The sequence below is a fragment of the Lissotriton helveticus genome, chromosome 11, assembly GCF_964261635.1.
Source record: "Lissotriton helveticus chromosome 11, aLisHel1.1, whole genome shotgun sequence".
Lineage (NCBI taxonomy): Eukaryota > Metazoa > Chordata > Amphibia > Caudata > Salamandridae > Lissotriton > Lissotriton helveticus.
Window position 1 is genome coordinate 113,775,451 of NC_136072.1, and position 25,736 is coordinate 113,801,186.

Sequence of the window (25,736 nt, forward strand, 5' to 3'; positions counted from 1 at the left end):
TTCTGACTATCTGGTGGAACAGACTGTGCAACTAGAACTTTCATTTTCGTGTCTTTCATACGTCTCCTTTCGTGTTCTTGCTCTTCCCTGATTCTGTTCTGGTGATACTGTAACATCTGTAGCATTTGGGACGGGGTATTAGCTTGCCATGTACTCTCGACTTTTAATACTCGATTTTTAACTTGTGGTAAAGAATTCTCAACTAGTTTGGTAACAAAAAGATGTGGATACGACTCACTACTTGTTTTCAAGCCGCTATTAATAATGAAACATTTCTCAAATCTGGAATAAAAATCACTAGTGTCTTCGTCTTGTTTCTGTTTGCAGGCTGAGATGGCATCCCAGTCTTCCTTTTTCGTGGCTAGTAATCTTGGCAAGACTTGTATTAACAACTCGGGCAATTCTTTGGCCTTGTCCCCAAGACCAGTACCTGGAACTCGTGTATTATCTTCGTTCTCTAACGCGGTCCAGTCAATCTTTTTCTCTCCCACCTCCCATTCTTTTTCTTTAAGTTTTTCATATATGCCCGCAGGCAACAGGACCTTTAACATTTTGATGATATCAGGATACGTGTATTCTCCTATACGGAGCATATCTTTTAATTCTCGGTGGAACCCTGCTGGATCTTTATCGTGACAGGGCACTAACTTTTTCATTTCGAGTAGTTCTATTTTCGTTATAGGGGTGTAAACAAATACTCGTTCGAGAGCACCCCCCGTTCCCTTAACAGGATGCACTTCTCGCAACGGATTCTGTCTGTCTATGTAGAATGGGGGTGAAACAGGAACAAAATGCGGAGTCAGGAACGTTCTGTATTTGTGGCGTTGTTCTAAAATGACGCTAATTAGATCAGTACCTAGACCTTTCCATCTGTTTAGGAGTAACTCGTTCAATACATTATATAAAGGACCTGGATCAGAATGCTGATCCTCATACAGTGTAATGAGGTGCTGGATCATGTACATACCCACCAGTCGCTGCTCGGCTGGGGGCAGTTTCAGAAACATTTGGGCCACCACTTCGTCTGAAAACGTGGTGGAATCACTAGTCCATCGGACTGCTGATCGGGCTAGTTCCTGTTCATGCATGGTACTAAGCTCACTATAACCTATTCGTAATTTCAGAACTTTATCGGTAGCCTGGAATAATTGTTCAAGAGAACACTGTTCTGGCACGGGAGGAGGAAAAGCTTTCTTGTAATCTAGGCGTGTGTGTCTATCAGAAGGTCTGGTCCTACCTACATACGCTATTCTGGTGGGATTCTCGTTGTCTATATCTTCGTCTGAAGAGTCATTCTCTTTCTCTGCTACTCTCATTGCTTCCTCCTTTTCGTGTATGCCTATAATTTCTTTACGAATCTTTCTGTACATGCTTTCTATACAATTTTGTGTCTTGTGTTTTCCTTCTGCTATATTGTCACTCCATCTTATCAGGACTTTCATCTCTTCTTTGTCTTTATCAGGACGATCCTGTTCTCTTATTAAACAATTTATTAGAAATTGCAAAATCATGCCTTGAGTCTCGACTTTCCTATGTGCCATGGCTTCGTGAATACTTTCTGGTTTCTCCCCTGTTCTGATGAAATGATAAATTCTGTCTAAATGTTCTTTCATATCTGATATGGTAATCAAAAAGTCTACAACTCGTCGTAAACGTACGGAATGCAATATCATGTGATCTTCACCTGGCACTGGGTCATATCTACAATCAGTAAGGTACTTTTTGAGGGCTTCGTACGTGGCCACTTTTGGCGTACGCTGTAATGCTGCGTCTCTCAGCGTCAGGCGCTTTGTTTGAGGCGGGGTGATAGGAATACCTCCCCCTGCTCCTCCTGAACTAGAATCGTCAATTAATACTGAATGTGCGGCTGCTGGTAACGTGACTGGTAAAGTAGATGTACGTAATGTGGGTTGGTCCTGGGGTACTGGCATATGGACGGGATTCCCGGGACCAACGACTGGAGGTACAGTAATTACGTTATTAACAGGGTGCTGAGGTTGAACTTGGACAGGCGGAGTAGGATTCGTATTAGCATATTCTGGGACAGTTTCATCTAGATAGGAAGAAAGGAAAATTTCGGCTGCGGTCGGTTTATGACGTAGCTTAATCGGGACCAATGGTGGCGGTAACTTACAGGGTGTTTCCGGGGTCGCTTTAGGCAAACCCTCGGCGAGAAGGGGATACATACCTTTAATAAGGGCATTTCTTTGTCTGTCTAATTGTTCTGCTCTAACTCGTTCACCTTCTTCTAGTAATTCCCTTTCTTGGGCTTTTTCTAAAGATTCCCTACTTAATTCGGCTTTTCTGAATTCTTTTTCAGTTCTTTTATGCGATTCTTTACGCCATAATTCTATGGCATCTTTCTGGGATTGTCTGGCTTTCTTTTTCCATAATGCTTCTTCTACTCTCATGATGCACTCGGCATCCCATGTTCCTGAAACAGGCCATCTATATTTCTCTTCGAGATCTTTGGTGTAGTCCACCCATAAATCTAGATACAGTATGGCATCTAAGCCATGTTTATGATACATGAAATGTCCAGGACTGTCCCTGGGAGGGACAGGAACTGATTCTTCGAGTAACCCTTTTCTGGTTTTTATCTGACGTAACTTCGAAAACAGCGGCATATTTGAACCGTACTTGAACTTGAACACAATACACAATGAACACAGTAATGAATAGCAAAACAATCACTCATACCACGACATCAAAAAACACATTAATAACAGTTCGAACAGATACTACCTAATACATTGAAAACATAATACTTGAATTTCTCGAGAACAGACTTACTAGAATTACTGGATGCACTGCTAAAACAGTACAGAACATACCGGTCTCCTAAAGAGACACGTCATACCGTATCCACCTAAGTGAACACGTCGGACCGGATCTGTGTACCCAAACCCGTCGGACCGGGCACAAATTAATGAACCCGTCTAGATACGTCCCAGCAACGGTACTCACCTGGAAGCAAAACTGAAGGCCTCGGACTGGACTGGACAGCTACGACGTCTGGTTACTGCTACGCACTACGCATGCGCCTCGGGCTTCGGGCTTCGGAAACAGGTGGGCCTCCGGATACCTCGGACCTTGCTCTCTCGGCTTGGGCTCTGGTCGGGACGATCCGCCTTCCTCACCGCCTCGTCTGGATGCCGGACCGCAGTCTCCGTCTCCTCCGTGGGCCTGAGGGAGACTTGAAGCAGAAATATCTGCACGTGCACAGTAGGGGTCCGTCACGGCTGTAGAAGGGTCAGGGGGCCTGCGTTACATCGCCGGCGCGTGGGGAAGGGGCTCGTTCCTGTTCGGGCGCCATTTATGTGGTAAATAAATAAATAATTACCGGTACTATTTTTCTATGCATTAACTAAAAAGGATAGCTCAATAAATAAGAGGCAGAATCCGGGGTATCTGAGTCATATTGGCTTTAATTAGATGGCTCGAGCCAATGGACCATCGGGTTCCATCACCTGCAAAGGTTCAGGAAGGGACAGACACAGGACAAAGGGAAAAGAAAAGCCTAATGTCATATTAACATCATACAGTATATATAGTAAAACAGTACAATTGCATTGAATACAGTAGGCGTAACAAGTGACAAACGAAAGATAAGAACATATGGGCGTAAAAAGAAGGCGTGCACAGGGCGTGCACGAAGACATGTAATGTAAACGTCACAGAAGTGTCATAAATGGGTGGATACATGGAGGGGGCTACCTGGGCAGCTGGAACCTTTAACCTACTGGTGCGCGCAAACGAGCCATGACGTGTAACTGGGGAGAGCTGGGGGCTCTGACTTCTGGCACTAGAAGAGGAGACTAAAGTCTGGGATGTCAGGACGACATGTACCTATAGCATATCTGATATCTCGTGTTTGGAGAACATGTTGATAGAATCTAAAAGTCATCAGGGTAAAGGCTACTTGTCACTAAGGCTAGTGCATACATATATTTCCTAATGTATTGCGTGTGCTATGAATCTTCTATGGATACTAATTCAGTAATTCTCTTGCAAGGAGACAGAAAGACTAGACTATAGATGAAGATGTTTATGCAGTTCGTTAGCTAAGAATGTGAAGCCGGGGAGCTGAACTGATAACTATAGGCATAACATATTCTTGGCAGACAGGCAGGCAGGCCAGGCCGGGCACCGCGCTGCTTGGCAGAAAGTAAGTGAAGGGTCAGGGATACGGGAGGGGCTGCATCGCTCCTCGGAGTGGTTTCAGGAGACTTGAGGCTTGAATCTGGTGTCCGGGCCCTGTGAGGCCTAGAAACGGGGACAACTCGATGAATTAACGTGCACAATGTAAAAACGTTGGCAACATAGGCCTAATACTTGTTGCTTTCACGGGGGACTGGATAACTGGCATACTAACGTTGGACACAACTATAATTGCGTCTTTATTCGATCAAGGGATAAATATGCATATCGATCATGCACATATAACATACAATGGGGAACACGTAGGGACACATGACAGGGCAAAATTCAATTTTCCTCACAATGTAAAAATAATGCAGTTCCTGATGCAAATGAATGCATTGCGTAATACAACCATCCGGCAGTTCGTTATGCAGAAATAATAAAATGCATAATGCAACAATAAGGTGGTTCGTTCTGCAAACTAATGCAATGCGTAATACAACAATCAGGCAGTTTGTTATGCAGAAATAATGCAATACGTAATGCAACAATCAGGTAGTTCGTTCTGCAAAATAATGCAATACGTAATACACTCCAGCACCGATCCTGGTGCTTCAGATGATCTATCCACCCTTCGTACTGACTCGCAGTCAGTTTCCATCACCATATGCCACCAACACGGATCTGGTGTAAACCACAGTGCAGCTCCGCGCTCCGGTCCTGCCACTCTTTGGCACGTCCAGGCCGCGACTCGAGCTGGGACAGAGGCTCTCGCTGCCAGAAGGGGAGAAGCCGAGAGAGTCTCTCTCCGAGCCCGCACCCTGCTCCAGGCGCCAACACACGTTACATGGAGGGTGCGACCTCGCTCTCCTCTCCGCCTCTCGCAACTTGGACCTCCGATGCAACTTGGTTGATTCTGTGCCGATGACGATAACAAAGATCTCAGGTTGCAACAGGGCACACGGACACAGCGTAGCTGAGACTCCCTTGAGCCTTGGGTGTGCACGGTCACAGATCAATCCTCACAAAGGTCTCAGGCTGGACAAAGCACATGCACACAGCGTTTCTTGTGACTCCCTTGGGCCTCCGGTGCACACCGTCAAAGGGCAATCCTCACAAAGTTCTCAGGCTGCACAAAGCACACGAACACAGCGTTGTTGAGACTCACTTAAACTTCTTGTGCCCCACGATCACAGGGCAATTCTTCAGAGGGTCTCAGACTGCAAAAAGCTCACGCACACAGCGTCGCTGAGACACACTTGAACTTCTGGTGCCCACGATCACAGGGTAATTCTTCAGAGGGTCTCAGGCTGCAATGAGCACACGCACACAGCGTCGCTGAGACTCACTTGAACTTCTCGTGGGCACAGCCACAGGGCAATCCTCACGAAGGTCTCAGGCTGCACGAAGCACACGCACACAGCATCGCTGAGATTCACTCGGACTCCAGGGGTGCACACAATCACAGGACAATCCTCACAAAGGGATCAAGCTGCAAAAAGCACACACGCACAGCATCGCTGAGATTCAATTGGACTCCAGGTGCCCACGATCAAAGGGCAAGGCTTACGAAGGTCTTAGGCTGCAAAAAGCACATGCACATAGCGTCGCTGAGACACTTCAGGAATCTTTTGTGTTCCTGAGTTTCCACAAGGAGCTAGCTCACCTCAGGCCCTTGGGTTTAAGTTACTTCAGGACACAGCACAGCAAAGTCCTTTCAAGCAGGGGGACACAGCTCACAGCAAAGTCCCTTTAGCCTCTTTCTTGGTTAAAGCAGCAAACTGCAGGTCAGCCCCAGAACACACAGCAAGGGTCAGTCCTTTCCTTCAGTATATTCAGCTGTTTCTTCCTTGGCAGAGGTTCCTATTGACCAAGAAGTAGTTTTCAATCCTTTTAAGTCTTGATCAATCCAATTCCAACATTCAGGGGTTACAGCTCGCATAGTTATACCCCTAAATGTCTTTGAAGTCTTTGTGTTCAGGGGGGCACTGAACCCTTTCCAAACCAGTTCTGGGTGTCTCCCTGACAGTGGCACCTTCTTACTTTGACAGTGGGGGTCTTTACCCTTAATCACTCAGCGGGGGATAGAGCCATTGTTTTTTGGTTGCAGCCCAGGCCTCTTCACTTCTAGGGGCACCTATTCCCCCATACACTCCAGATACTGGTCAGCCTGTTGCTGTCTCACCCCCTCCCCTGGGTCAAGACATTCCCCAGATCCTATCGCTTTCAGATTCAGACAGTCAATTCACAACCGGGCAGAGACACACAGAAATGTTAGAGCACAAAACCCGGCTACTTCTAAAAGAGTGACTTATAAACACACAATGCAAAAACCACCTTCATAGAAAGATGTGTTATTACATTGTGAATTCAGGTATTCTAAACTTCACCTGTCAATCTTAAGCCTTTGCGAAGATAGGCTGGAAAACATATTACAAAGCCTTCCCATTCTATCATATGGGCAAGATGGCCTTTCAACAGTGAAAAATGAAATAGAGATTATTTCACTTTCAGGACATGGTACACACCTTAGTACATGTCCTACCTTTAACATGCACTGCACCCTGCCCAGGGGGTACCCTGGACCTACCATAGGGGTGTCTGATGTGCATAGAAAGGGAAGGATAAGGTCTGGGAAATGGGTGCACATGTCAAAACAACATGGCAGTTTAACAAACTGCGCCCAGGCACTGCAATGGCAGGCCTGAGTTTCCTTTTTAAGGATAATTGTGTGGGTGGCACAAGTAGTGCTGCAGGCCCACTAGTAGCATTTGCATTACCAGCCCTGGCACACATAGTGCACTTTACTATGGACTCTACTAGTAAGACAAACATACCAATCATGGACAACCAATTACCAATACACTACACTTTTTAGCAGTGGCAAAGTGGCAAAGTGTCCAAAGCATGTCAGTTGGCAACACCATGTCAGAAAAAAGGTCTAGGGGGAAAGCAAAAAGTTTAGGGCACTTTTGCCAAAAAGGGCCAAGTCCTACAATCACGGTTTATAAATATGTCGCAAAAATATTTGCAATATGACAACACTCCCAAATACCTGGCTGTTCTATAGACCAAAGGTTATGTGTTGCTACCTTTGTACAAAAATGTAGATAGTCCGTGAAAATTAATAACTCTCCAATACTCAATTTTTCTCTATATATTTATTGCTGGATTGTTTTGTAGTTCTAGTCCACTAAAACTAGATTTTCGTTGTTTATTGCAGTGCTCAGGTGCATGCTGGTAAGAGTTTGCCCACCATGCTGGGAAATATGGTTTTCATTTGAATCCACTCCATGACGCCAACTGGATTATAATGTGTTTAAAACTAAAACTGCTAAAACAAGACGCTAGTAGATACAAATGCCCAATGCTTGCCATATTCGCATTTGTTAAAAAAAATTCAGATTGTGAAAAAGCTATTTAGCTTTTTCACTAAGTTTCTTCTTTTCTTCTGCTTTTCTGACATTCTCTGCTACACAGAGTTTAGTGTTACATTTATTTTATGGTTTCCTTGATACCTTGAGTCCATCAATAGTTTTCTTGTGAGGTCTTCCCTCTCAGGATAGGTTTTCATTATTTGAATCCACTTTTTGAATCCTATTTGAGTTCTTGTGCTCCAACGTCTCATCCAATTTCTCCTTACTACATGCAAGACCTTTCAGATGACCTTTTCTAGAAATTTGTCCCAGAGCTGGTCTTGTTGTAAGTGAAGGTTCTAAAGAAGAAGGCTCTTCAGGGAACCACAGCATGGAAACCACCTTTCTTCAGGGAAGCAGAGCATGGAAACCAACTTTGATTCAGGGTGAACACAAATTGGCACTTGGTTCAGGCTAAGGAATTCCTGCAGCTTTCGTTGCAGCCCTTGGTCATCCTTGTATGTACGGGCAAACTGTGATCCGATCAATGTCTGCTTCTACTTTTCTTCCATCTAAAGAAATTTTAACACAGTGTCTGAGGGATTTGGAAGAGGACTCACTGGTTTGCTCGGGAGATCTAAAGAGAGTCAGGATGCAATCCTCTACAAAAAAGAGGCATGTGCTCCAGCCACACATAAGATATTTGCTTTACTTTGAATTGCAGGGTTGACAACACCTTGATTCAAACAAACAAACAAGGCCTTTACAGTATCACGTCTAAATGATCGTGTCCCATGGTTTATGGCAGTTATCGTTGGCCATGCTGGGCGGATGCAGTTAGTGAAGTCATTGACTGCACCTAACTGAACTTTGAAAATGTTTGAAATCCTCAATTCTAAATCAAGTATGACATCCACAGCTTCTCCGCAGGATCGATCTTCGCTGCTGCAGCCAGTTTTTTCATTATTAATAAAATCCGGCCTACTAAATTTCTTGGATTTGAGATTTCAGCCAGTGTTTCATCAAGTTTTATCAATAAAGTCCACAAAGCTGGTCAGTCCTCTGGCATGTTTTCTTAAAGGATAAGACTGTTAAGGGGTGCAACCATTGCCGCCAGGCTCTATTGTAAGTATAAATTAGGTTGCCACCAGAAAGAGAGACATCTGCTTATTCCATTCTGCATGCCTTAGATCTTTGACAGTGTCTCTTCCCAAGCCTCTGTTAGGAACTTTGGGAATCAAAGCCAATACCAAAACGTTTTTAGAATTCACATAAAAACTCTGGAGTCCATCAGAAATAAATTCCAAGATTTTAATAGGAGATAATTGTCCTATGGTACTTGAAGACTTCAGCTCTTCAAAACCTCGATAGACATTAATTAGAGCCAACATGTTGTTGTTTTGGTGAAAAAAAATGTTCTAAGTACTTCTCGAAGCTGCATAATCTTCAGGCCATTGATTGCATCATCTTCAGGCTTGTTCGTCCCAAGCTTGAGACCAAGTTTATCATGCAGAACATACTTCCAGGATTCAAGCACATCACTGAGAGCACCTATGAATGAAACAAATTTCTGTTTATCAACTTCGGCTGTAAGGTGACTACAATACCAATCCCGGGCAGTGAGAGTTTAACCATCTCAATCAGATTATCTCCTGCTTTAAAATGTTCAGGGTTATTGATATAACCGGCCTACAGGGATCTAGTTGCAGGACTTATGAAGATAACGCCAGACATCTTAGATACCTCCAGTCTTCAGACAGCTAATTTTAAGCTGTTAGGTGATCTCAATGTTCATATTGAAAGCGTAGAATGTTCAGATTGCCAACTTTCTACATGACTTATCAGTGATTAATCTATCCCAGCTGGTTAACTCCCCAACACACAACAAGGGTCACATTCTACCCCCACTTTTTATGAATCTATCTGATATGACAGTAGAGTCACCTCTACCAACAGTATGGAACTGACCATTATATTATTCCTTTCTCAATCCCAAGAGTTGGAAAGAATTCATATAGAACCACACATCCAAAGACCTTTCAGCAATGGTCCAAATCGAATGTGACCAGATGGTAGCAATACCTTTCCAAGGCAGCACCTAGTCTTTTCATAGATACCGAGGCATCAGTATCATATACAGGACAAAAAAACTGGATCCCGAAAAATCTGGATGATATAATTCCATTAAATACGAGTGAAAAAATGGTACCTAGAGAATAAGCCCTCTGTTTTTACAAGAACTAAGACAAATAAAAGAGAATGTAAGAAATTGGAAAGGAAATGGAGAGTTAAATATGATGATCTAAGTAAACAGACCTATAAATTGTATTTGAAAAAATACCATCAAGCTATCCAGAAAGCCTGCACGAAGAGTCTTTTAGAAAGTCTTCATCAATCGTCCAACTTCTCATGAGAAATCTACAAAATAGTGAACTCCTTTTTAAAGTACCAGAAACAGGCCCCACAGCATCAGTAGAACGATGTGAATCACTGGATAAATTATTTTTAAAGAAAGTGAAGGACAATTATGATATGTTAACTGGCCCCTCAAATCATAGTATAGAAAATTGTTTAAAAGCCAACAATAATAAGGCTATACTTTCTGCCTTTTCACAACTGACTACAGAGGATGTTATGGCTATAGCACCCTCAATTAAATCAGGTTCACCGCTCGATCCAGCTCCAATTGATATTTTAGTGAAAGAGAGCAATGTGATGCTTACTGATCTTACTGAGCTGTAAAATCTTTCTTTGAGGACCTATAGGATTCAGGAGAATGAAAACTTGCTATTGTCCATCCACTATTAAAGCAGCCAAATTCAGACCCAGAGATAATAAGTAATTATTGACCCATGTCTTTATTACCTGGGTTTAAGTAATCTTTGGGGAAAAATAATCAATAGAAATATTACAGACTATTTGGAAACTAATGGTATTTTTCATCCTACCCAGACAGGTTTTTGTGCTGGGTATAGAACAGAAACAGCTCTTTTTAGGGCCTCAGAAGATCTAAAAATGATCATGAATCAAGGCGGATCAGCAGCACTGATCCTTCTGGACTTGAGTGCGGCTTGTGACAGGATCTCATATCATATTCCTATCCATCGAGTGGAAGAAGTTGGTATCACAGAAATGGCCCTTGGGTGGCTTGCCTCATTTTCGAACAACCATAGTTTTCAGGCCAGCGAGAGCCCGTTTATATCATCCAGCCATCAGCTGTTTTGTGGAGTTCTGCAGGACTCGTCTCTGAGCCCAACACATTTCAATATTTATGTCTGCCTGTTGGCAGAAATTATTTGTTCTTTCGACCTTTATCTTTCAGCCTAAAGATATTATCCTACGCAGATGATACACAATTGATTGTGCCACTGGTACAAAATATGGATACCATTACCGCTGGGCTTAACATTTGTTTAGACAAGGTGTCTAAATGGATGATAGCAAACTGCTTAAAGATGAGTGGTAAAAAAACTGAGGTCCTGATACTAGGGAAGAAACCAATGCTCTGGGATCATATTATTTGGCAATCCTATTTAGGAGAACACCCAGTCCCCAAGTTAGAATAAAAATTCTAGGGATGATTCTTGATAAGCGGTTATCCATGGCATTCTGTTAAAACGAAGAATGAAGGCGCAGACATGTCTTGTAGATGGTAATGGTAGATTTATTCTTGTGGTAATCTTACAGGTTCTCAGTTACAGGAAGATGTCCAGATCCATGGTAATGCCCCACCAGCAGCAGGCTCCTCTCTCTGCTCAGCCCTTCACACCAACTGATTCTCTCCTACATACAAACCAACCCAACATTCCATGTGACCTCATCACAGGCTGAGCAGAAAGACAGAGAACCACAGTGGGGAGACCGCATTGGTAATAAGCACATTACAACACATTCCAAGCAAAAAAAATGGCTTTGAGCTGATTTGGCCTTCAGAAAGCATTGAGGAGGGTTATGAAATGGCTTTCGATAGAGGCAAGTAGAACTGTAGCTTAGGGTCTGATTTTGTCACGCCTTGACTACGGTAAATCCCTTTATTTAGGTAGTCCAATATCAGTGATTAAAAAAACTTCAGATCATTCAGAATGCTGATGCTCGGATGCTGCTTGGTATCTCAAAGATATGGTCAGCAGATGCAGTGCTTAACCCCTTCGACGCTCATGACGAGCCCAGCTCGTCATGGAGTTTCCATTGGTTTCAATGGAAATTCAATGGACAACAACAAATATGCTTAGCATCCAAGTGGTTAAAACTCTTCACTGGTTGCCTATAAGATGCAGGATACAATTAAAGGCTTTATGCATTATTCATTGTGCAAAGCTCAAGCCAGGGCCTGCCGTCCTTCGGCAGCTGACCATAATTTATTAATGTATCAGGCCAAAAGAGATTTGAGGGCAAACAATTGCGTGTTGCTTCTTGTCCACGAATCAAGAGAGCCAGAAGCGGAGGTCGGTCTTTAACGTACCTAGCATCCAAGCTTTGGAATTCTCTGCCTTTTAGCCACAGAATTGAGAAAAATTGATGATTTTTAGGGAAAAGCTTAAAATGTATCTTTTCCCTCAATTTTAATTCTTTATGCCTGCACTCCAACTTCTTCTGTGAGCACTAGGAAGCCTGATCTTCGGGTAGATATGCGCTTTATAAAACTGGTGAATAGAATCGAATAGAATTCATAGAAATTCGAACAATTCTGAGCATGCGTTCAACTCCACCTGAAATTATCGTCTCATATTCAGGTAAAGAGGAAAGTGTTTTCTGAACAATTTAACCATGTTCAAGATCTGTGAAAAAGACTAATTGACATGGGATCTCTTCTAGCCGATGCTCCACTCAGTTGTCAATACTTAGGTACTTCTGTGACTCTTGTCTGTGACAACTTGAGAGGAATGTATCTAGTCAGTCATTCATTTGAAAGAAACCTAGTCATTACTTTCAGGGAAGTACAGTTAGTGTAATGAACAGTCAGGGTCGATGCTCGGAAGAAGGTAACACTTGATCCAGCTCTGATTGATATGTGAGTGAAAGGGGGCAATGTGATGCTTACTGATCTGACTGAGCTGTAAAATCTTTCTTTAGGACCTTTAGGGTTCCAGAGAATGAAAACTTGCTATTGTCCATCCACTATTAAAGCAGCCAAATTCAGACCCAGAGATATTAATTATCGACCCATCTCTTTTCTACCTGGGTTTAGTACATTTTAGGGAAAAACAATCAATAGAAATATTTCAGACTACTTGGAAACTAATGATATTCTTCATCCTACCCAGACAGGTTTTCATGCAGGGTATCGTGGGCCAGGTACCATGTGGTGCCTGGCCCACAGTGCATGGATGTTTGGGTGGCACCACCTATGTCTCCCTGGCCACTTAGCAGTGGCCCACCAGGGATGGGAACCCTGCTTGGGGCCCCTTAAGTCCCTTTCCAACAGCCTATTCATGGCTTTGGGACCACCATGAAAAGGCTATGGGAAATGGACATTGTGATCCTGACAGCAGAGCCTGGGAAGGCACCGCCTCAATTCAGGATCACGATTCTGACCGCCGCCCCTTTGGGATCAGTAGATCCTGACAGAGGCAGCAGTCTGTTCCTGGTCAAAAGGGTCTGACCACCTGCAACCTAATGCGGCAGTCGGCCCAAAGGACTGTCTGTCGGTGGGACTACCACCAATCACCTGTTGGTGGTGGTCCCACCGGCATTATAATGTGCCCCTTAGAAAGGGCCATCCAAGAGTTGGCTATATGTCCATCCGCCCAATTAGGAGGGATCAATCCGTCTTTTACTGTCTGTCACCATCAGACAAACCCTGGCGGTAAGGGACATTAAAAAATAAAAAATGCCCCCTTGGTCATGGGAGATGACTCCCATTGTGAGGGGAGCATTGTCATTTTTATTTTCTAAAAGAAAATCCCAACAGGGTATTTTCTTTTTGCAAATAAAAAAGAAAACAGTTTGGTGCAAGGTTCTGTCTTTTTGACTGAGTCCTGCATCAAACTGTAAAAATGCTTTTACAGGAACCACCCTGATGATGGTTACTGACAATATTTTATAAATGACTACCACCAGCTTGGCGGTCATTTCTAAATTCGGCTGGCAGCATCTCTGCCAGGGCAATGGAGTAATTTACTCTGTCGCCCTAGCGGTGAAACGGGCCACCTGATAGCATATATATTGGTCCTATAATGTAGGAAATAGGGTGGTAGTGAAGGAGTGTGTGCATTTGCAGGTTTCTCCATCACCAACTTCTGTAATGTTTTGTGAATACTGTTATTCGTAAAGTTCTAAGCATGTCAGTTTGCACATGAAAATCAGGTCTTTACACCACTTTCGAAAAGCTTTGAGGAAAAAAAGTATCAACAACTTCCAATTTGAAAGTTGTGAGGAAAATAGCCTAAAAGGGATCTTTTGTGATAATGGCCTATTTTCAGCATTCACTAGCACTTGTGAGGAAATACTACCAGTTTGTGTGGACAAGGGCATATGCGCAGAAAAAGGGGAAATCTCTCTAAACTGTAATAATACAATCATCGTGATCTATGCAATACTTTCATGTGCATAGTAAAAACCAGGGGTGTCTTCTCCATAGGGGCCAAAAGGGCAGCGGCCACCCCACAATCACATCACACCTACATCTTATTTCTTAAAATATTACAGCTTTTATATGTAACTAAACAATCTTACCCATCGTTTGTTCACATTTAAAAGCTGCAATATCACCCTGCACCAGAAGAGGGATCCAAGGGCTGTACTGCGCATGTGTCAGGCATGGGCTGTTAAAGCCCGTCCTTTCACAGATGCAATACATATCTGACATTATGCACTAGCAAGATAATGGCGAATTGGGGCCTATCAGTCATGCACCCTTATGCCCCATAAGAAGCCATAATAAAGGAAAAAGCACAGCCATACGTCCTATCTGAGCCTCTGATTGGGCATCAGGGTGTGAGTTTGTCTTTGTCAACTTGTTTGTTCAGTCTGAATGTTGGTGAATCCACGTGCAGAGGAAACTGTGCACTGAGGACTACCCCAGGTAAGTTTCCATGTTGTGTGTATGAGTAAGAATATGCTTACGTTATGTATGTGCCTGTCTGCAAGCGTGCACCAGTGTGTGCTTTTGAGCATGTGTGAGTGTTTGTATGTGTCCTTACCGCCGTTTTATGACCTTTCATTTAATAGCCTCACTACTTTATAAATTGACCAGCCGCCACTGGTAAAAAGTTTTCACTCGTTTAGATTAGTCCACATTACCTTCCCCTGCCTATTTCACGGAATAGGAGTTTTCCAAGTACACAGAATATGTGCATGGTGGGCAATGTATAATAGAAGGGGAAGAAGTTAGATTATGACTCGATTGAAAAACAAAATAGAAAATTGATTGTTTAGTAGAGAAAAGTGGCTATAAGTACGCTTGCTTCTGAAGTCCACTGTGCAAGATTCATGATTAAAATGTTAAAAGCTATGCTTCAGTTTCAACACTCCACGGTATTAAAGTAGCACAGATAAATGTGGCAGTTGTAATGGCACACACTTCCTAACCAATATATGGCAGTGCCTCTATCCTCGCCTGACAGGACTTTTCAATTTATTTGCAGATCATGACTTTTTCTGCCCGTTTGGAGTTTCCTGAATTTCAATTAAGCACTAATGGCTTCAGAGCATTACCAATTATTTTAATTTTAATGTGAAAGTATGGGTTGATGGACATCTAAAAATAAAGGCTCAATAGCCTCTGAATTTTAAATGTTATAATGGAATGAAAAGTATGTATTATGCGGCAACTCGATTATGGGCAGACATGGCGAAAAGTGAAATAAATATTTTAACAAATGTTCAACTTCTCAAATGACAGTCATGATTAGGGAAAAAGAACTTGGAAATAGCACAGGTTGTATCTGTGCCCCAGAATGCCTGTGTACACAGCTAAAAATGATATGCCGGTAAGAGCAGATTCACATACTTTCCCGGAATTAATAGGTCATTGGAGGCACTTTGCCCAACTTTACCCATATTATATCATGCATGCGAGAGTAATGGCATGTTTTTGCAGAAGTCATCGGCTGGGGACTTCCAGCCTTCACAAAATAAACTTTGGTTAACCCTTTGGCCACAGCGGTAATTCCGCCGCGGCACTGGGTGCGAGGGGGGGGGGGCGCGCGGTGCCGCCATGCTGGTGACGGAGCCACTCCGTCACCAGTCACGGGCGCGCTGTGCTTGTGATGGAGTGGTTCCATCACGGCCCTGCCCGCTCAATAGAACACGCCGCGTAGGCGCGAAATTGATGCCGCGCAGGCGCGGTGGCCGGACCGTGACGGAACCACTCTGTCATTAGCACAGCGCACCCGTGGCTGGTGACGGAGTGGTTCCGTCACCAGCATGCAAAGGGTTAATAACCTGATTGTTGTTATTCACATTTAATTCAAATATATAAATGTGACCTTCATGCCCTTACGATCAATTCTAATTGTATTAAAATTTGAAAGCAGTTGCATCAGTAACCTTAGGCCAAGTCGGTATCTATCTGAGTCTGCAGAAATTGCACACTCACCGTTCTGACAATAGAACCTCTGTGTCAGCACAAATTATTCAAATTTCCCGAGGCCCTGAAATAATAAGTGTCACCTTATATCTCTGAGGCCTGTTATGCACCCGTGCATTGAGCAAATGAGGTAAGTTAGGGGCCATTCCAAACTTTTTTTGTGGCGGATTTCAAATGTGCTTAGGTGATCTGAAATGGCACACTTTTTTTAATCATCCCCTCTTTCATGGTCCTTCAAATAATCCTGAAAGATGTTTGTCTCTGTTCATCATTACCATTAATTAGGTCGGCCATTTTGATTGTGTGAGTCACATGGATGTTAAATCACAGTGGACGCTGCCATTGATATACAAATGAGGAAGTGATTTGAAAATGGAATAGGGAGTGCCCTTGAATGTAATTTGATCAAATAGCAATATCACAATATAGTGCGTTAAGGTCCTGCCTTTTGTGTTTGCATGTGTTGCCAATGCTTTTTCAATGTATAGCTGTTGCGTCAGCTGTGCAGAGATATTTTGGACTCTCTGAAGTTTTGCAAACTGAGAAGTACTCTGCAGCCTATTTCCGCTACTCTGTAATGCTCCCTAGCAGAATAGATGTCTTGCAGCTTGGTAAAGTCAGTAGTATGTCCAGTTACACAAGGATTGTGCTAGGATCAGCACATGTGTGAACTCTGACTGTTCTCACTTACGCTTAGTAGAGGGCAGCATTTTGAAACCATGGCTCCAACTTTCAGTGGAAACTGACCGCCTTTTTTTAAAGAGGGGCAAAGAATACCTATGCAGAAGATGGGTGTATTAACTTAATGCACCTGACCACAGGGAAGTCACAAGGGTGGTCCCTCTCTCCCCGTGCCCTCCTCCTTGGAGATATCTTTGGGGGCACGTTGACTGTGCACCACCTCTAAGAGAGGCACAGTCAGTGAGCATCCCTACAGCTTTTTTGTCTCTGCATCCGTATCTGTAATACAACGGATGAGAGCGTTTTGAGCCAACCCTCTTACCCTTCATCCTCTTATGGACCTTTCTTTCTGACAGAGAGGTGAGGGAGAGTTAACATTACATCAATCAATTTCAATTAACTGGTCAACCCATATGGCTACACAATATGGACCAGGAATCAGTGATTATGGTTAAGGAGACTTATTACAAATTAGCAATCAAGTTAAGGTACACGAATCTCAGCACCCTGCTATAAAGATACAGAAAAATAATTGGGAAACTCAAACCCCTAAAGACGTTTAGTCATACCAGTGTTTGGCTAACAAGAAGTTCAGTCACAGCAATACAAAAGTTCAACAATAAAAACTAGTGCTCACAGAACAGTTTACCGTCATCTCTTCTATACATGAGTAAATCTAGAATCGTCAAAGTTAAAGTCCAAACTAAGGGGCCTATAAGGATGGCAGGCGGACCTGAGTCCACCCGCCACCCTCGTGGTGTTGGTACCGACCACCAGACATTGGGCGATCCCGCATTCCGCATTTGAACATTGCGGTGGGTGCTGCTTAAAGCAGCACCCGCCGCGATGTCAACATCACTTGCCTGGCATTTCCGTGCACCATGATGTGGCAGTCACCACGCAGTGCCTGCCACTTGGTGTAGGTAACTGCAGGGGGGTACCATGGGTACCCCTCAAATGCAACCCCCCACCCCGGGGGCCCGCAATAGGCCCCCAAAGCCAATCCCCGCCAGCCTTTCCATGACGGCGATGCCACCATGAAAAGGCCTGTCTGCAAGTCACATTGTAATATGGCTGGCGGTGCCTGATAGGTACCGCCACCATGTTACTGTCCCAGCACCGCCCGCCCGGCAATCGGAACAATTGACGACCAGAGGAAAAGCGACGGACGCACATTGCATCTGCAGCGAAACCCCCCCACCCCCATTGTAATATGGCGGGGTATTTCAAGTAACGATGGTGTAACGATCACCACCCCCGGCTCGGTGGTGGTGATTGTTACGCCATCATAATGAGCCCCTAAGAGAATGGTTCATTGACTTGACTTGAGTCTAAGGAATCTCAAAATTTAGTGAACTGTAGAAAAATAGAAAATTACGAGAAAGTGCAGGAAATACAGAAAGGTGTCAGCATTGCAGAAGCTTGCTCAAGAGCCTTCTTGGGTCAGGGTAGTATTAAACTAACCTGTGCTCAGCAAGAATCAAAGGGAATGCGCATAGAGGTCTAAACCTCTTGAAGTCCAAGGAAAAGTGGCTCTCTCATCAAATAGTGTAGACTCAAGTTATTCCCACTAAAATCACTCAGGTACCACCCCCACATTCACATAAGCAGGGGTTCCACTGTCCTTTTCCATTCTCACATTGTAAGCTGCAACATTTACGAAATATCCTACACTGAACATGGAAATAACATCGTCCTAGCTCAACCAAGCCATGATGTAACATTGCTGAGCTGGACTCTTCTGTGAATGCTCAGGGTCTAGATGTTCCATTGTCAACGTCTTCTTCTCAGGATCTCTCTCTATCAGTAATACAGTGCTGTATCTATTCTCAAACAATCAGTGTGTGTGAATGCACCTGTAAAGGAAAAGTCATGCTAGCAGAAATGGAAAACAGTATTTTATGCAGAATAGATAAGAGGCCTATTTAAGGCAACTTTCGAATGTTAAACCAATGGTGCACATTTAATTTGCGTGTAAATGTTTAAACACAAATGAATATAGCGTGTTGGTACATTAAATTCATATTGTATGTGGCATACTGTGAGAAGCTGGCCTGGTATATGATGTCCACTTATGTAAGTGGGCAACTTGCACCTTTCCAGACAACCCTTATGGTGATTTAAGAGGTCTCAGACAACCTTAGAAAGCTATCCAAGTGGTAGCTGTGAAGGACAGGCTTCAGGCTTAGTCTTGAAGGAGTGAAAAGCCGCTTGTTTTACCAGAATGCAACCTTATAGTATAGATTAAATGAAAAGAGAACCACACATTACTTATAAAAAATATGTATTTATTATATAACACTATCTAGTATATCACAATATCTCCCACTCGAGATAGACACAAAGCACACATTACTTTAGCAAAGAAATCTCAGTAAATAGCACTAATACACAGTGGGCCCCAGGGGGGGACCAAACCATATACTCAGAAAATGGTATAAGAACCACAACTTGAGTCAGGGCAAATTTCGAGAGGACGTAGAATTGATGAGACCCCAAGGAACCACCCAAGATGAGTAGATAGGGACCCCACGGAGAGCGTGTGCAGTGTGTGAACATGACCGCGTGCTCCGTACAAGCATATGTGAAAGTCATGTTTGGAATTAGGGACCCTTCAAAGTGGAACCTGAAGAAACCACCTGGAAGACAGAATGTTGGAGAGCCACCCCACCCATGGACACCAAGGTACCCAAGTTACCTATCCCAGGGAAGCCGGGTGCATAGGGGTAGAGTGGTGTCGGAAAATGCAGTCGAACCCAATAGAGGACTTCAGGAAAGTGCCGCTGCTGGAAGAGGAGAAAGTGTCTGTGGGAATCGAAATGTTGATTCTTAAAGAGGAGTACCTGAAAGCAGAGGGTACACAGTCTATGTCACTCTGGAGTGACCAGGAGACTTGGAAGATGAATGCCCTCCGATGGCGGGGGCTTCAGGATAGATCACGGTGACCTTGACTCTGCAGCTGTGGGGCCCAGGTGACACTGAGGACAACCAGGAGCTGCATACCAGCTGTACCACGAAGGATGTTGAGTGCTGAGGGATCGGTGTCCAGCGGGAGCACCAACAAGCCTTGGCCACTGCAACCCTTGCAGGAAGTCAGTAAGGTGCACAGTTGGGACCAGCTAGGTCCAGGAGACTCACCACAAGCAAGGGAGTCAGGACAGGCCCAGAGCAATCAGGGGAGCCCAGGGAAACAAAGGTCACCCTCAAATGGACCCACAGACCACCGGCACAGGAGTCGCGAGAGGACATCAAGCAGCTCACCAAAAGCTGATACAGTGTGGCCAAAGATTCTGGTCACTGGAGGTGCTTGAGGTTGGGGCTACTTAGAGCCCAAAGATCTTCTTACAAAGATGTCAACAAGCCTTTGCAACTGCAAAAGTGACTCTATACACAGGGGTTTGGTTATTGCAACACCCACACGGACTACTGGCCTCCAACTTGGTCAGAGGAGAGAGCAGGCCTCGGGAGTTGAAGAAAACCACCACCTGAGTTGCAGAGCCCATGGACTCCAGAGGAGCTCGAGATCTGCAGACTAGTCGTATTCATTGCGGTGCCTACGAATGCAGGGGACTGACTCCTTCACTCCAAGGGAGATTGCTTTGGTTCTCCTTGATGCTTCACAGGCCTTGGAAGGTTCCTGTATGATGCACAGGCACAGACGATGCAGCAGACTGAAATGGAGATGGAATCAGACCCAAACGAAGTCCAGAGTACCCAGACGGTAGAAGTGCAGTGGTTTCAATTCGGAATCTTGTCCACGATGATGAATCTAGGGACCTACATCCAGGTAAGCCCTTAAGTACCCTAGGGAAAGGGTTGGGAAGATTCAGCTGACCCTCCCAGGTGAGGGCTGGACAGAGGGGAGGTTACTCCCATGTCCTTTGTCCAGTTTCACACCAGAGCGGGAGCCAACGGCTCCCAGAACTGGTTTGAGCTGAACAAAGCACAGGTACACCAAATTTGCCCTTCATTCAGACTCTCAGGCGCTGGCAAGCGCACCCACCCATCCCTATCCACTAACTCCTGTCTGGGAGGTGGTCACACCTCCCTGTGACAGGATGCCTATTGTTCAGCCTTCCCCTGCTCGAGCTTGGTTCAGCAGCAGGAGGGCAGAAATGAATCTCTGGTCGGCAGCAACCATTTTCTGCTGTACAGGACTAGAAGGCTGGTACTGGGAGCATCAGGAGCCCAACGGAGCCCAGTTCTAGTGCTTGGAATCATAACTCCCACACCGTTAAAGGTGTGGGGGTATGATTCCAACATGTTTGATACCAAACACGATAGGATTCGTTGCAGCTGTTTTCGAGATGGTCATCGCGCGGACACGTAATGCCCCTTTATATAGTATATGGCTGCTGCACTGACAAACCGGGACAATGTACTCCGTAGGCTGCAGGGGTGTCCTGCTCATGCAGGGGCACCCTCTCATTTAGAACCAAACACCCTGCCTTCAGGATTGTAAAGGTCTGCTATAGGGGTGACTTAAAGGTTTTAAGTGCAGTGACACTTAGATATAGTAAGTTTATATCTTAAGTAAGTGGTGCATGGATCAACTTACACAGGCTGCAATGGCAGGCCTGTAATCCCATTTTGAATGGTCTCTCATGGGTGGCATAATACAAGACAAGGCAGACCTCTTGGGAACCAATGCCCTGTGTACATGGGTATCATATACTAGGGACTGAAAAGGGTACCCCAGTATCCAATCTGGGGTGTACCTAAGTACATAACACAACAGTTTAGGGAGAAAACAGATAGACTGGGGTCATGATTAGCAGAATCACAGTCAGACTAGTCAAAACAGCATCACATTCAGCAAAAAGTGGGGGTAACCATAAGAAGCAGATCCTACTTTCCTACACGTACAATACATCTTTAATAAACAAGTGTAAGTATGGCTAAGAACTACATTTTATATGAAATATACATGAAATATTAGTGCACACATTACATAAATCCGTGATTGTTTCTAGAGTAATCACATTCTAAATATGTGAGGACGGTTTATTTAGAAAGTCTCCAAAGATTATCTCATTTAAAATGGTTAAGGCACACCGTGTTATGTATGAATTCTCTAATTCTACAGTGAATGCACTTCAATAATGATGTCAAGTGCAACATTTGAGATTAGTGTCATTAGGCCACACAGGAAATGTGCTAAGCGCAAGTCTAGGTTATACATTTGTGACGTGTAAAGGTGGAGTCAAAATTATGCTGTACCACAGCACAAGCTCAAGGAAAATTGATCCCTCATTTGCATGTGGTCACATTCTAATGCAAATAGGGAACACTCCGTAGTGATCACACCAGCACAAAATGTGGGTGGGTGCAATCAATATTAAAGAAGGGGCTGCAGAAGTATCCATGCCCATTTATAAAACACCAAACTGCACCAGGGGCAAAAGAATTGCATTAAAACACCAGTTGTTTCCCACCGGGGCATTTATGTAATAAGGCCCTAGATGTTAAAAATGATGTTGGTGTCATCAGCAAGCATGATAAAGGTTTTTGTCTAGTATGCAAATAATGGCAGCATAAAAAGTTGTGAGTGGAATGCTTAAATTAATCTCAACCACTAGTAATCATTGTGTACCACATTCCAGTTTATGCTTTTTTTAGGTAATCTCTTCCATTGCAGACAGGGGCTACCCATACACAAATAAGTCTTGGTTCAATTCAAAAACATATCACAAACAGTTTAATGTCAGTGCTGTCTTAACGCATGGGCGCACTGGGCAGTTGCCCGGGAGCCCCACAAGCATAGGGGCCCCAAGCAGACCACTAATTTTCTGTTAAACATTTTTATTCCTGTGAGTAGTTGTGTAGGCAGGGCCCAGTGCACCTCTTTGCCAGGGGGCCTATAATGCTGTTAAGACAGTCCTGTTTCATGTAAGTCACTTTAGAAAAAGAGCTATAGATGAATGTGTGTTCTACACGCCCATAGATTTATTCTTCCGGTAATGAACTCTATCAGAGAAGTAGCTAAACATACTGCCAAAAATTTCTCTTCTCTACCAATGACTGTTCATTTCACTGGAAAAATGTTTAGAAGAGCTGACAGTCCAGTTCTTCATTTTTCTGTTTAGAAGGCAGTTATCATTTAGTACTTGGCAGTCTTTTTATATGCATGCTGACTCTGGCAGCAGGCATAGTGATGTTAAATTTCCACTGTAATATCTAAATACACTAGAGTAGATACTTCAGGGGAGATTTACAAAAATGTCACGCAGCACAGCCACGGCGAGGCTGCACTGCATTGTGCGACAGGGCGGGAGCAGGAAAGCGCCATGTCTTCAAAGATATGGCTCTCTCCTCCCCTTTCCCTTGCGCCGGTGCAGATTTCAGCAGCTGTGCACCTTGCACACACCTTAGCACCATAGCACTAGGGTGTGCGCATGAGTCTAGCATAGGTTTTGAACAGGAAGGGTACCCTTCTTGTACAAAAAACTATGTCTAGACACGATGGAAAGCTGTTCCCACTTTGTATGCATGCAGCACGCATGCAAAGTTGGAAATGCAAGGAGAAATTAAAGCATTTCAAACTGTTAGCGCCTACTTTGAAGGGGCATTAACTTTTGAAGCTAAACCTGTCTTCAAATCTTTGTAAATGTAGTTTTGCGTCAAAAGGCATGGGTACTTGCACAGGAACGCCTATGTCCCACCCGTGTAACGCCCCCTCGGAGCTAAGTAATCAAAGCAGTGCCTTCAGCACTGCTTTGTGATCTCCAGCACAAAACAAATTTTGCACTGGGAAGTAAAGAGCAAAAGAAAAATTCACGTTGGTTAGCATCACTTTTGACGCTAACCCAGCGCAAAATGTTTGTAAATTCCCCCCTTCACCTTCTTATTACAGGTGACTAGTGATGTCACGATTAGACTGCAATAAGAGAGCTAGGGGCAGGTTTTTATACAAGAATTTCAGGCTTCCAAATATTATAAAATGCATGCCTCTTTGTGACTGGCAACAAATAAAATCCCCCACCCCCAAATCCTATGTCTGATTGACAATTGTATGTTGATGTAAAAGTACACTTTTTCAACACTTCCTTTCAAATACATCATAGTCAAACATAATTGTGTAATGGATATGTTTGACCCCCATACAACATAGTTTGCAAAAATGTATCTTCATGTCCTCTTGAGTAATAGCAGCAACATGCCTCCATCAGTCCCTTTAAGGGAGTTTAGTGCTTCAGTGTTTGCACAGCACAAGGCTCATGACTCTTTATTTGCTCAATTCAACAGCTTCAACTGCCTGTGAAACCTCTGCAAGATCTTCAAATGGATCCCCCCAACTGCAGAAGGACCGTCACGCACGTGCTAATAACCAGCAGACTGGACTACGGCAATGCCCTATATGCCGGAATCAACAGAACCCACCTACACAAACTCCAAACCATCCAGAACGCTGCAGCCAGACTCATCCTCGGGACACCCCGTCATAAACACATGACCCGTCACCCACGAGAACTTCACTGGCTGGCCGTTGAGAAGAGGGTCACCTTCAAACTCCTCACCCATGCCTACAGATCCCTCACCAACATCGTATCCAAATACCTCAACGAGAGAAAATCCTTCCACGTACCCAAGAGGAACCTCCGCTCTGCCGACCTCACCCTGGCAGTGGTCCTCCGCATCCGCAGAAACAGAACAAGCGGGAGAGCCTTATCCTACATCTCAGACAAAACCTGGAACAAGCTCCCGGTGAACATTAGACACTCCCCGACCCTGCACACGTTCAGGAAGGACCTCAAGACCTGGCTTTTCCATTGATCGGAGCTGCTCCCCTCTCCCCCACTGCCTTGAGACCTTCACGAGTGAGTAGCGCGCTTTATAAACCCCTGATTGTTTGATTGATTGATTATCAAATAATTATGTGCACCTAAGATCCTCATCTTACTGCCATTGACCCACCATATAGTATTAACATCTTTTCATCCACAAGCCATAATATAGGCCTTGGTATGATTTGTTGTTTGTTTAGTTGAAAAGAATATTGGATAAGGAAGTTTAGTCACCTTAGAAGTCTCACCACAGTTAGATGAAAAGTCACAATATCAACTATGTACAGTAATGCTACTATCTACAATTCCCTGCTTTACAGACTTTTAAATTAAAAATGTGCGTACATTTTGGTCATCAACACCCAGGTTCCCTGTTGTGAAGGTTGCAATGTGCATGAGGTCCTGAGTACACAGGGTTTCCTGCTGGATCTGTGTGTCCACTATGTCAAAGGTGGTGGAAGAATGGTCAGTAAATTGAACAGGTCTAACACTACTAAAAAATCCATTGATATCAAAACTACAAATCATCAAAAGAAAATATTACCTTCTTAAAGTTAAGAAGTAGAAGAAATCTTTGACAAAGTACCAGAAATATCAATGAATACATTGGCAGAATAATTAATTGTGGTGCATTCTTTTTTAAATTATTATACATTGAAAATCAGGCAACAACAGGCCTGTTCGCATCAGTTTCAGCTGCTCCTACTAAGATTGTTGTTTACAGATATTTCTCAGAACTGCTTTACGCTGCCTTCCTTATGTTGAGATATTTCTAGGTATGATTTGATGAACTTGCTCTACTCACAAACATTCATTAAGGCTCTTCTGACTTCAATACTTCTTTCAGTTGATAATGAGACCTCAGCTCTTGACAGGCATTTGACACACATCAAGGGAAAGCAGTTGTTGACAAGCAGTCTTTTTTTGCTGAATGCACCAGGGATGTTGCCTCAGCATTTCATGTGCTACCTACTGATTTTAGATTCCATTTTTTGCAGAGTAATGACCTACCCCCTGCTTTTTACCTTGTCAATCATTCCGCAAATGCACACACTTATTATGAACATGAAGATTTAGCGCAATAGGTACGGAGCACGTTTGACTACACCGCCTACAGGTACAGCCTACATTCAAGCAGTGTTACATAAAGAACTCACAGCTTGAGAGAATGCTTTAGATACCTTACTATTGATGTCAAAATAATCCTAGAAATAAAATAAAAAAGATATGCTATTTCTATAC

General features: G+C 43.8%; 1 pseudogene; it reads right to left on the reverse strand.

Annotated features, from left to right (window-relative positions):
- Positions 1 to 7,559: 7,559 nt before the first annotated feature.
- Positions 7,560 to 25,531, reverse strand: LOC144790743 (PCNA-interacting partner-like; annotated as a pseudogene).
- Between the last annotated feature and the right edge of the window lie 205 nt (positions 25,532 to 25,736).